At 41.3% G+C, this 10,567-nt stretch overlaps 1 protein-coding gene across 1 annotated transcript in view; it reads left to right on the top strand.

The window, feature by feature from the left end:
• Positions 1-10,567, top strand: part of cldnk (claudin k) — a 280,906-nt gene that overhangs the window by 191,403 nt on the left and 78,936 nt on the right. The window lies entirely within an intron of this gene.

The following is a 10,567-nucleotide window of genomic DNA, read 5'->3' on the forward strand; positions in this document are numbered from 1 at the left end:
CAGTCAGGCCATGAAGTGTAACTTTATATAGAGACATGTGAACACTGAGCACCATATACAGCAGACGAATCTCATCTCTAACCAAACTGTGGAGATATCAGATGTCTACAGGCAACAGGTTTGAAATGTAAGAGAAATAGAGCCGTAGCAGGAGTTGGACTATCTAGACGATGTGGACGTGTTCACATGGACCAGACATCATGTTTGGAATCTAAGACGACAAGACGACATTTTATTGTGTATGTATTTCACCTTTATTTAAACAGATAGGCCAGTTGAGAGTTCTCATTTACAACTGTGGCCAAGATAAAGTAAAGCAGTGCGACACAAACAACAACACAGAGTTACACATGGAATGAACAAGTCAATAACACAATAGAAAAGTCTATATATAGTGTGTGCAAATAAGGTAAGATTAGGGAGGTAAGGCAATAAATAGGCCGTAATGGCTAAATAATTACAATTTAGCAATTAAACACTGGAGTGACGGATGTGCAGAAGATGAATGTGCAAGTAGAGATACTGGGGTGCAAAGGAGAGAAAATAAATAAATAACAATATGGGGATGAGGTAGTTGGATGGGCTATTTACAGATGGGCTATGTACAGGTGCAATGATCTGTAAGCTGCTCTGACAGCTGATGCTTAAAGTTAGTGAGGGAGATATGAGTCTCCAGCTTCAGTGATTTTTGCAATTTGTTCCAGTCATTGGCAGCAGAGAACTGGAAGGAAAGGCGGCCAAAGAGGAATTGGCTTTGGCGGTGACCAGTGAGATATACCTGCTGGAACGCGTGCTCTGTTTGGGTGTTGCTATGGTGACCAGTGAAACATACCTGCTGGAGCGCGTGCTACGTGTGGGTGCTGCTATGGTGACCAGTGAGCTGAGATAAGGCGGTCCTTTACCTAGCAAAGACTTATAGATGACCTGGAGCCAGTGGGTTTGGCGACGAATATGTAGTGAGGACCAGCCAACGAGAGCGTACAGGTCGCAATGGTGGGTAGTATATGGGGCTTTGGTGACAAAATGGATGGCACTGTGATAGACTGCATCCAATTAGCTGAGTAGAGTGTTGGAGGCTATTCTGTAAATGACATCGCCGAAGTCGAGGATCGGTAGGATGGTCAGTTTTACGAGGGCATGTTTGGCAGTATGAGTGAAGGAGGCTTTGTTGCGAAATAGGAAGCCGATTCTAGATATAATTTTGTAGACTAATGGAAACATCTATTTGTATGGAAACAAATGGAAACATCTACTTCCATGGAAACATCTATTTCTATGGAAACAACTACTTCTATGGAAACATCTATTTCTACGGAAACAAAGGGAAACATCTATATCTATGGAAACAAATGGAAACATCTATTTCTATGGAAACAACTATTTCTATGGAAACATCTATTTCTATGGAAACAAATGGAAACAACTATTTCTATGGAAACATCTATATCTATGGAAACAAATGGAAACATCTATTTCTATGGAAACAACTATTTCTATGGAAACAACTATTTCTATGGAAACATCTATATCTATGGAAACAAATGGAAACATCTATTTCTATGGAAACAACTATTTCTATGGAAACATCTATATCTATGGAAACAAATGGAAACATCTATTTCTATGGAAACAACTATTTCTATGGAAACAACTATTTCTATGGAAACATCTATATCTATGGAAACATCTATTTCTATGGAAACAACTATTTCTATGGAAACAACTATTTCTATGGAAACATCTATATCTATGGAAACAAATGGAAACATCTATTTCTATGGAAACAACTATTTCTATGGAAACAACTATTTCTATGGAAACATCTATATCTATGGAAACATCTATTTCTATGGAAACAACTATTTCTATGGAAACAACTATTTCTATGGAAACATCTATATCTATGGAAACATCTATTTCTATGGAAACAACTATATCTATGGAAACATCTATTTCTATGGAAACAACTATTTCTATGGAAACAACTATTTCTATGGAAACATATATATCTATGGAAACAAATGGAAACAACTATTTCTATTTCCACATACTTTTGGAACACACTAAAGGCACCCGTCAACATGGTTGAGATAGGTCTGTCTATCAACAGAGACAGGCCTATCATTTATGACCCTGTTCTTCTCACAGATCAAACATAGTCTGCGTCACAAATGACACCCTATTCCCAATCAAGTGTACTACTTTCGACCAGGACCCATTGGCTACCATTTAGGACAATGGGCCTCGGTCAAAAGTAGTCCACTATATAGGGAACAGGGTAGAATGTATGTCTTGTCCATAGGCTACGGCTACAGTAGATAATGAGTTATTGATCTGTCACTTCTGATGTAGAACTGTCTGCTCTTCTGTTAGTCTGGATAACCTGTCTAAATGACTACCGCCCCGTAGCACTCACGACATGATGTAGAACTGTCTGCTCTTCTGTTAGTCTGGATAACCTGTCTAAATGACTACCGCCCCGTAGCACTCACGACGTGATGTAGAACTGTCTGCTCTTCTGTTAGTCTGGATAACCTGTCTAAATGACTACCGCCCCGTAGCACTCACGACGTGATGTAGAACTGTCTGCTCTTCTGTTAGTCTGGATAACCTGTCTAAATGACTACCGCCCCGTAGCACTCACTCCTGATGTAGAACTGTCTGTTCTTCTGTTAGTCTGGATAACCTGTCTAAATGACTACCGCCCCGTAGCACTCACTCCTGATGTAGAACTGTCTGCTCTTCTGTTAGTCTGGATAACCTGTCTAAATGACTACCGCCCCGTAGCACTCACTCCTGATGTAGAACTGTCTGTTCTTCTGTTAGTCTGGATAACCTGGTTAAATGACTACCGCCCCGTAGCACTCACGACGGTGGCCATGAAGGAACAACTATGAGCTATTGATCTGTCGCTCCTGATGTAGAACTGTCTGCTCTTCTGTTAGTCTGGATAACCTGTCTAAATGACTACCGCCCCGTAGCACTCACTCCTGATGTAGAACTGTCTGCTCTTCTGTTAGTCTGGATAACCTGTCTAAATGACTACCGCCCCGTAGCACTCACGACGATGGCCATGAAGGAACAACTATGAGCTATTGATCTGTCGCTCCTGATGTAGAACGGTCTGCTATTCTGTTCACTGTCCTGTTCTGTTAGTTTGGATAACCTGGCTAAAGCCTGGCTCACATCAACAGCATCGTGCCGGAAACCCTAGACCCACTCCAATTTGCATACCGCTCCAACAGATCCACAGATGACACAATCTCAACGGCACTCCACACTTCCCTTTCCCACCGGGACAAAAGGAACACAGATGTGAAAATGCTGTTCATTGACTACAGCTCAGCGTTCAACACAATAGCGCCCACGAAGCTTATCACTAAGCTAAGGACCCTGGGACTAAACACCTCCCTCTGCAACTGGATCCTGGACTTCCTGACGGGCCGCCCCCAGGTGGTGAGAGTAGGTAACAACACATCTGCCACGCTGATCCTCAACACGGGGGCCCCTCAGGGGTGGGTGCTCAGTCCCCTCCTGTACTCCCTGTTCACCCACAACTGCGTGGCCAAGCAAGACTCCAACACCATCATTAAGTTTGCTGATGACACAAAAGCCTGATCACCGACAGCAATGAAACAGCCTGTAGGAAAGGAGGTCAGAGCCCTGGCAGTGTGGTGCCAGGACAACAATCTCTCCTCAACGTGATCAAGACAAAGGAGATGATCGTGGACTACAGGAAAAGGAGGGCTGAACAGGCCCCATTCACATCGACGGGGCTCTAGTGGAGCGGGTCGAGAGTTTCAAGTTCCTTGGTGTCCACATCACCAAAAAACTATCATGGTCCAAACACACCAAGAAAGTTGTGAAGAGGGCACAACAATGCCTTTTCCCTCTCGGGAGACTAAAAAGATTTGGCATGGGTCCCCAGATCTTCAAAACGTTCTACAGCTGCACCATCGAGAGTATCTTGACCAGTTGCATCACAGCCTGGTATGGCAACTGCTCCACATATGACCGTAAGGCTCTACAGAGGGTTGTGCGCACGGCCCTGTACATCACTGGGGCTGAGCTCCCTGCCGTCCAGGACCTCTATACCAGGTGGTGTCAGAGGAAGGCCAAAACAATTCCAGTCACCCAAGTCATAGACTGTTCTCTCTGCTACCACATGACAAGCGGTACCGAAGCACCAAGTCTGGGTCCAAAAGGTTCCAGCTTCTACCCCCAGGCCATAAGACTGCTGAACAGCTAATCAAATGGCTACCCAGACCCCTCTTTAACACTAAAACTAACCCTAGTCTGGGTCCAAAAGGTTCCTGAACAGCTTCTACCCCCAAGCCATAAGACTGCTGAACAATTCATCAAATGGCCACCTGGGCTATTTGTATTGACAGACCCCTCCCCCCTTTGTTTTTACACTGCTGCTATTTGCTGTTTATTATCTATGCACAGTCACTTTACCCCTACCTACATGTACAAATGACCTCGACTAACCTCTACCCCCACACATTGACTCAGTTTTATTTTATTTCACCTTTATTTAACAGGTAGGCTGAACAAGTTCTCATTTACAACTGCGACCTGGCCAAGATAAAGCATAGCAGTGTGAACAGACAACACAGAGTTACACATGGAGTAAACAATAAACAAGTCAATAACACAGTAGAAAAAAAAAGAAAGAGTCTATCTACATTGTGTGCAAAAGGCATGAGGAGGTAGGCGAATAATTACAATTTAGCAAGATTAACACTGGAGTGATACATGATCAGATGTATGTGTGCAGGTAGAGATACTGGTGTGCAAAAGAGCAGAAAGGTAAATAAATAAAAACAGTATGGGGATGAGGTAGGTAAAATGGCTATTTACCGATGGACTATGTACAGTACCGGTACCCCCTGTATATAGCCTCATTATTGTTATTTTATTGTGTTCGTTTAAATATATATACATTTACTTTAGTTTATTTAGTAAATATATTTAAGCATTTCATTTTGATTTAATTTGATACTGCTACAGTTCAACTGAATGACCTCTAGAGGAGTTTAATGATCTAAGCTGCTATACAGTTCAACTGAATGACCTCTAGAGGAGTTTAATGATCTAAACTGCTATACTGTTTAACTGAATGACCTCTAGAGGAGACCTCTAGAGGAATGACCTCTAGAGGAGTTTAATGATCTAAGCTGCTATACTGTTTAACTGAATGACCTCTAGAGGAATGACCTCTAGAGGAGTTTAATGATCTAAGCTGCTATACTGTTTAACTGAATGACCTCTAGAGGAGTTTAATGATCTAAGCTGCTATACTGTTTAACTGAATGACCTCTAGAGGAGTTTAATGATCTAAGCTATACTGTTTAACTGTATAAATATATTATGTACAGTAGGTCACACTTTAAACAAGCAACAAGCTGTACAGGCTTCATAGAGCATTCATAAAGGCTTCATAGAGCATTCATAAAGGCTTCATAGAACATTCATAAATGCCTCATGGAGCATTCATAAAGGTGTTATAGAGCATTCATAAAGGCTTCATAGAACATTCATAAAGGTGTTATAGAGCATTCATAAAGGCTTCATAGAACATTCATAAATGCCTCATGGAGCATTCATAAAGCCACTGTGCATCTGTATCTGCAATGCTTGCTCTTTGGGGGTTTAGGCTAGGTATCTGCTATGCTTGCTCTTTGGGGGTTTAGGCTGGGTATCTGTAATGCTTGCTCTTTGGGGGTTTAGGCTGGGTATCTGCAATGCTTGCTCTTTGGGGGTTTAGGCTGGGTATCTGCTATGCTTGCTCTTTGGGGGTTTAGGCTGGGTATCTGCTATGCTTGCTCTTTGGGGGTTTAGGCTGGGTATCTGCTATGCTTGCTCTTTGGGGGTTTAGGCTGGGTATCTGCTATGCTTGCTCTTTGGGGGTTTAGGCTGGGGGTTTAGGCTGGGTATCTGCTATGCTTGCTCTTTGGGGGTTTAGGCTGGGTATCTGTAATGCTTGCTCTTTGGGGGTTTAGGCTGGGTATCTGTAATGCTTGCTCTTTGGGGGTTTAGGCTGGGTATCTGTAATGCTTGCTCTTTGGGGGTTTAGGCTGGGTATCTGTAATGCTTGCTCTTTGGGGGTTTAGGCTGGGTATCTGTAATGCTTGCTCTTTGGGGGTTTAGGCTGGGTATCTGTAATGCTTGCTCTTTGGGGGTTTAGGCTGGGTATCTGTAAAGGACTGTGTGACAACTGCTGATGGAAAAAGTGCTTTAAAAAATACATTTGATTCATTGATTGAGCACCACATAGATTTGTAAGCAAAATCATACTACGTAAATGGTGATAATATCCTACTACTACTACGTAAAGGGTGATAATATCCTACTACTACTACGTAAAGAGTAATAGAATCATACTACTACTACATAAATGGTGATACAAATATACTACTACTACATAAAGAGTGATACAAGTATACTACTACTACGTAAATGGTGATACAATTATACTACTACTACATAAAGAGTGATACAAGTATACTACTACTACGTAAATGGTGATACAATTATACTACTGCTACGTAAAGAGTAATAGAATCATACTACTACTACATAAAGAGTAATAGAATCATACTACTACTACATAAAGAGTGATACAAATGTACTACTACTACATAAAGAGTAATATAATCATACTACTACTACATAGAGTGATACAATTATACTACTACTACATAGAGTACTAGAATCATACTACTACTACATAAAGAGTAATAGAATCATACTACTACTACATAAGAGTGATAAAATGATACTACTGCTACGTGAAGAGTAATAGAATTATACTACTACTACGTAAAGAGTAATAGAATTATACTACTACTACATAAAGAGTAATAGAATCATACTACTACTACATAGAGTGATACAATTATACTAATTATACTACTCTGTTGAAGAGGCCTACGAGCGTAAGAAACTTCGTTACACAGAGTTGGCAGCAGACGCAACTCAGCGTGGCTGGAATGCAAAGGTCTGGCCAGTTGAAGTGGGATGCAGAGGATTCGTGGCTTCTTCCATCATCAGGTTTCTGAAAGAACTTGGAATCCATGGACAGGCTCTGCGGCAGACCGTCAGAGCAGTTTCTCAAGCAGCTGAAAGAGGCAGCCAGTGGATCTGGATCAAACGGAAGGACCCTTGCTGGGCTATAACTTCATGACCCCCCACCCCCACCTGAGAACCCAATTCAGATCCCTCCAACTTGAGGAGGGCATATGAGGTATGCGGTCAGCTGTATGGCTGGCTCAGGGAAGAGGACGCCCCTGCCTTGCATAGTCCCGTGGGACATCTTAATTGGGCATGGGACACAAGCTAAGGCTTGATTACCCTTTAGCTGGCCACCTTTGATGAGGGTGTTTAGTGATTAAAGGCCGAAACACCCACTGATTCGAAGGCACACTACTGAGGATGTGTCCCAAAATTGACATCTTACCCCAGTCTAAGAAATAAACCTCCCATGCCACTCTGTCAACATCACGGCAAATCTCATGTGAGTGCATTCCATCTATTGGCACAATGGACAGTTTTTAACATCTCGTCCCGTGTTTTATGATTCATAAAGAGTAATAGAATCATACTACTACTACATAGAGTAATAGAATCATACTACTACTACATAAGAGTAATAGAATCATACTACTACTACATAAAGAGTGATACAATTATACTACTACTACATAGAGTAATAGAATCATACTACTACTACATAAGAGTAATAGAATCATACTACTACTACATAAGAGTAATAGAATCATACTACTACTACATAAGAGTAATAGAATCATACTACTACTACATAGAGTGATACAATTATACTACTACTACATGGAGTAATAGAATCATACTACTACTACATAAGAGTAATAGAATCATCCTACTACTACATAGAGTGATACAATTATACTACTACTACATGGAGTGATACAATTATACTACTACTACGTAAAGAGTAATAGAATGATACTACTACTACATAAAGAGTAATAGAATCATACTACTACTACATAAGAGTGATAAAATTATACTACTACTACATAGAGTAATAGAATCATACTACTACTACATAAGAGTAATAGAATCATCCTACTACTACATAGAGTGATACAATTATACTACTACTACATGGAGTGATACAATTATACTACTACTACGTAAAGAGTAATAGAATGATACTACTACTACATAAAGAGTAATAGAATCATACTACTACTACATAAAGAGTGATAGAATCATACTACTACTACATAGAGTGATACAATTATACTACTACTACGTATATGGTGATACAATTATACTACTACTACATAAGAGTGATAAAAGCTTAAATCAGGTGTGCCGAATTAATGTTTGGTTAAAGTAGGCCAATTACATATCACATTGCATCAGCCAGACATAATCAGGCCATCATTCTCCCTCACGCTACCATCGTTTTAGCCGTCAATATCGGATATGACAACATGCGTATGTGTCACAGGTGAATTCAGTCATGCAACCAAACACTCTCCGGACATAACATTGATCTCTGAGTGAACCACACTCTGGCTCCATGGAGGATGCTCCACAGAAACACTACTTACTGTAGACTCAGTGGATGTGGATATGACAACAAACGGTGAATTCAGTCATGCAAACCAATCAAGCTGTTCCCAAAATGCTCCCCTCCCTTTCCCTAACTCTGACCCTTGCCATCTGATGTCAGATCTGTAGGGTCTGGGGTGTTTCTATGGAACCACACATGCAGAGATCATCCGTTCACCTACTCTGCATCTCACAAAGACACGGCGGACTCATTAGTCCAAAGGAAAGATTTCCACCGGTCCAATGTCCATTGTTCGTGTTTCTTGGCCCAAGCAAGTCTCTTCTTCTTATTGGTGTCCTTTAGTCGTGGTTTCTTTGCAGCAATTCGACCATGAAGGCCTCATTCACACAGTCTCCTCTGAACAGTTGATGTTGAGATGTGTCTGTTACTTGATCTCTGTGAAGCATTTATTTGGTCTGCAATTTGAGGTGCAGTTAACTCTAATGAACTTATCCTCTGCAGCAGAAGTAACTCTGGCTCTTCCTTTCCTGTGGCGGTCCTCATCAGAACCAGTTTCATCATAGCGCTTAACGAAACTCGAAATGTTCTTGAAATGTTACGGATTGACTGACCTTCATGTCTTAAAGTAATGATAGACTGTCATTTCTCTTTGCTTATTTGAGCTGTTCTTGCCATAATATGGACTTGGTCTGTTACTAAATAGGGCTATCTTCCCAGAAGGGGGTGACTAGTGGTTAGAGTGTAGGGGCGGCAGGTAGTCTAGTGGTTAGAGTGTAGGGGCGGCAGGTAGTCTAGTGGTTAGAGTGTAGGGGCGGCAGGTAGCCTAGTGGTTAGAGTGTAGGGGCGGCAGGTAGTCTAGTGGTTAGAGTGTAGGGGCGGCAGGTAGCCTAGTGGTTAGAGTGTAGGGGCGGCAGGTAGTCTAGTGGTTAGAGTGTAGGGGCGGCAGGTAGCCTAGTGGTTAGAGTGTAGGGGCGTACTGTACATATCTACTGTAGACTCAGTGACAGTGCCATATATATCTACTGTAGACTCAGTGACAGTGCCATATATATCTACTGTAGACTCAGTGACAGTGTCATATATATCTACTGTAGACTCAGTGACAGTGCCATATATATCTACTGTAGACTCAGTGACAGTGCCATATATATCTACTGTAGACTCAGTGACAGTGCCATATATATCTACTGTAGACTCAGTGACAGTGCCATATATATCTACTGTAGACTCAGTGACAGTGCCATATATATCTACTGTAGACTCAGTGACAGTGCCATATATATCTACTGTAGACTACTGTAGAGTGACAGTGTCATATATATCTACTGTAGACTCAGTGACAGTGCCATATATATCTACTGTAGACTCAGTGACAGTGCCATATATATCTACTGTAGACTCAGTGACAGTGCCATATATATCTACTGTAGACTCAGTGACAGTGCCATATATATCTACTGTAGACTCTGTGACAGTGCCATATATATCTACTGTAGACTCAGTGACAGTGCCATATATATCTACTGTAGACTCAGTGACAGTGCCATATATATCTACTGTAGACTCAGTGACAGTGCCATATATATCTACTGTAGACTCAGTGACAGTGCCATATACAGCGGGGAGAACAAGTATTTGATACACTGACGATTTTGCAGGTTTTCCTACTTACAAAGCATGTAGAGGTCTGTAATTTTTATCATAGGTACACTTCAAACTGTGAGAGACGGAATCTAAAACAAAAATCCAGAAAATCACAATGTATGATTTTTAAGAAATTAATTAGCATTTTATTGCATGACATAAGTATTTGATCACCTACCAACCAGTAAGAATTCCGGCTCTCACAGACCTGTTAGTTTTTCTTTAAGAAGCCTTCCTGTTCTCTACTCATTACCTGTATTAACGGCACCTGTTTGAACTCATTACCTGTATAAAAGACACCTGTGCACACACTCAATCAAACAGACTCCAACCTCTCCACAGTGGCCAGACAGC

Source organism: Oncorhynchus nerka, linkage group LG26 (assembly GCF_034236695.1).
Source record: "Oncorhynchus nerka isolate Pitt River linkage group LG26, Oner_Uvic_2.0, whole genome shotgun sequence".
Lineage (NCBI taxonomy): Eukaryota > Metazoa > Chordata > Actinopteri > Salmoniformes > Salmonidae > Oncorhynchus > Oncorhynchus nerka.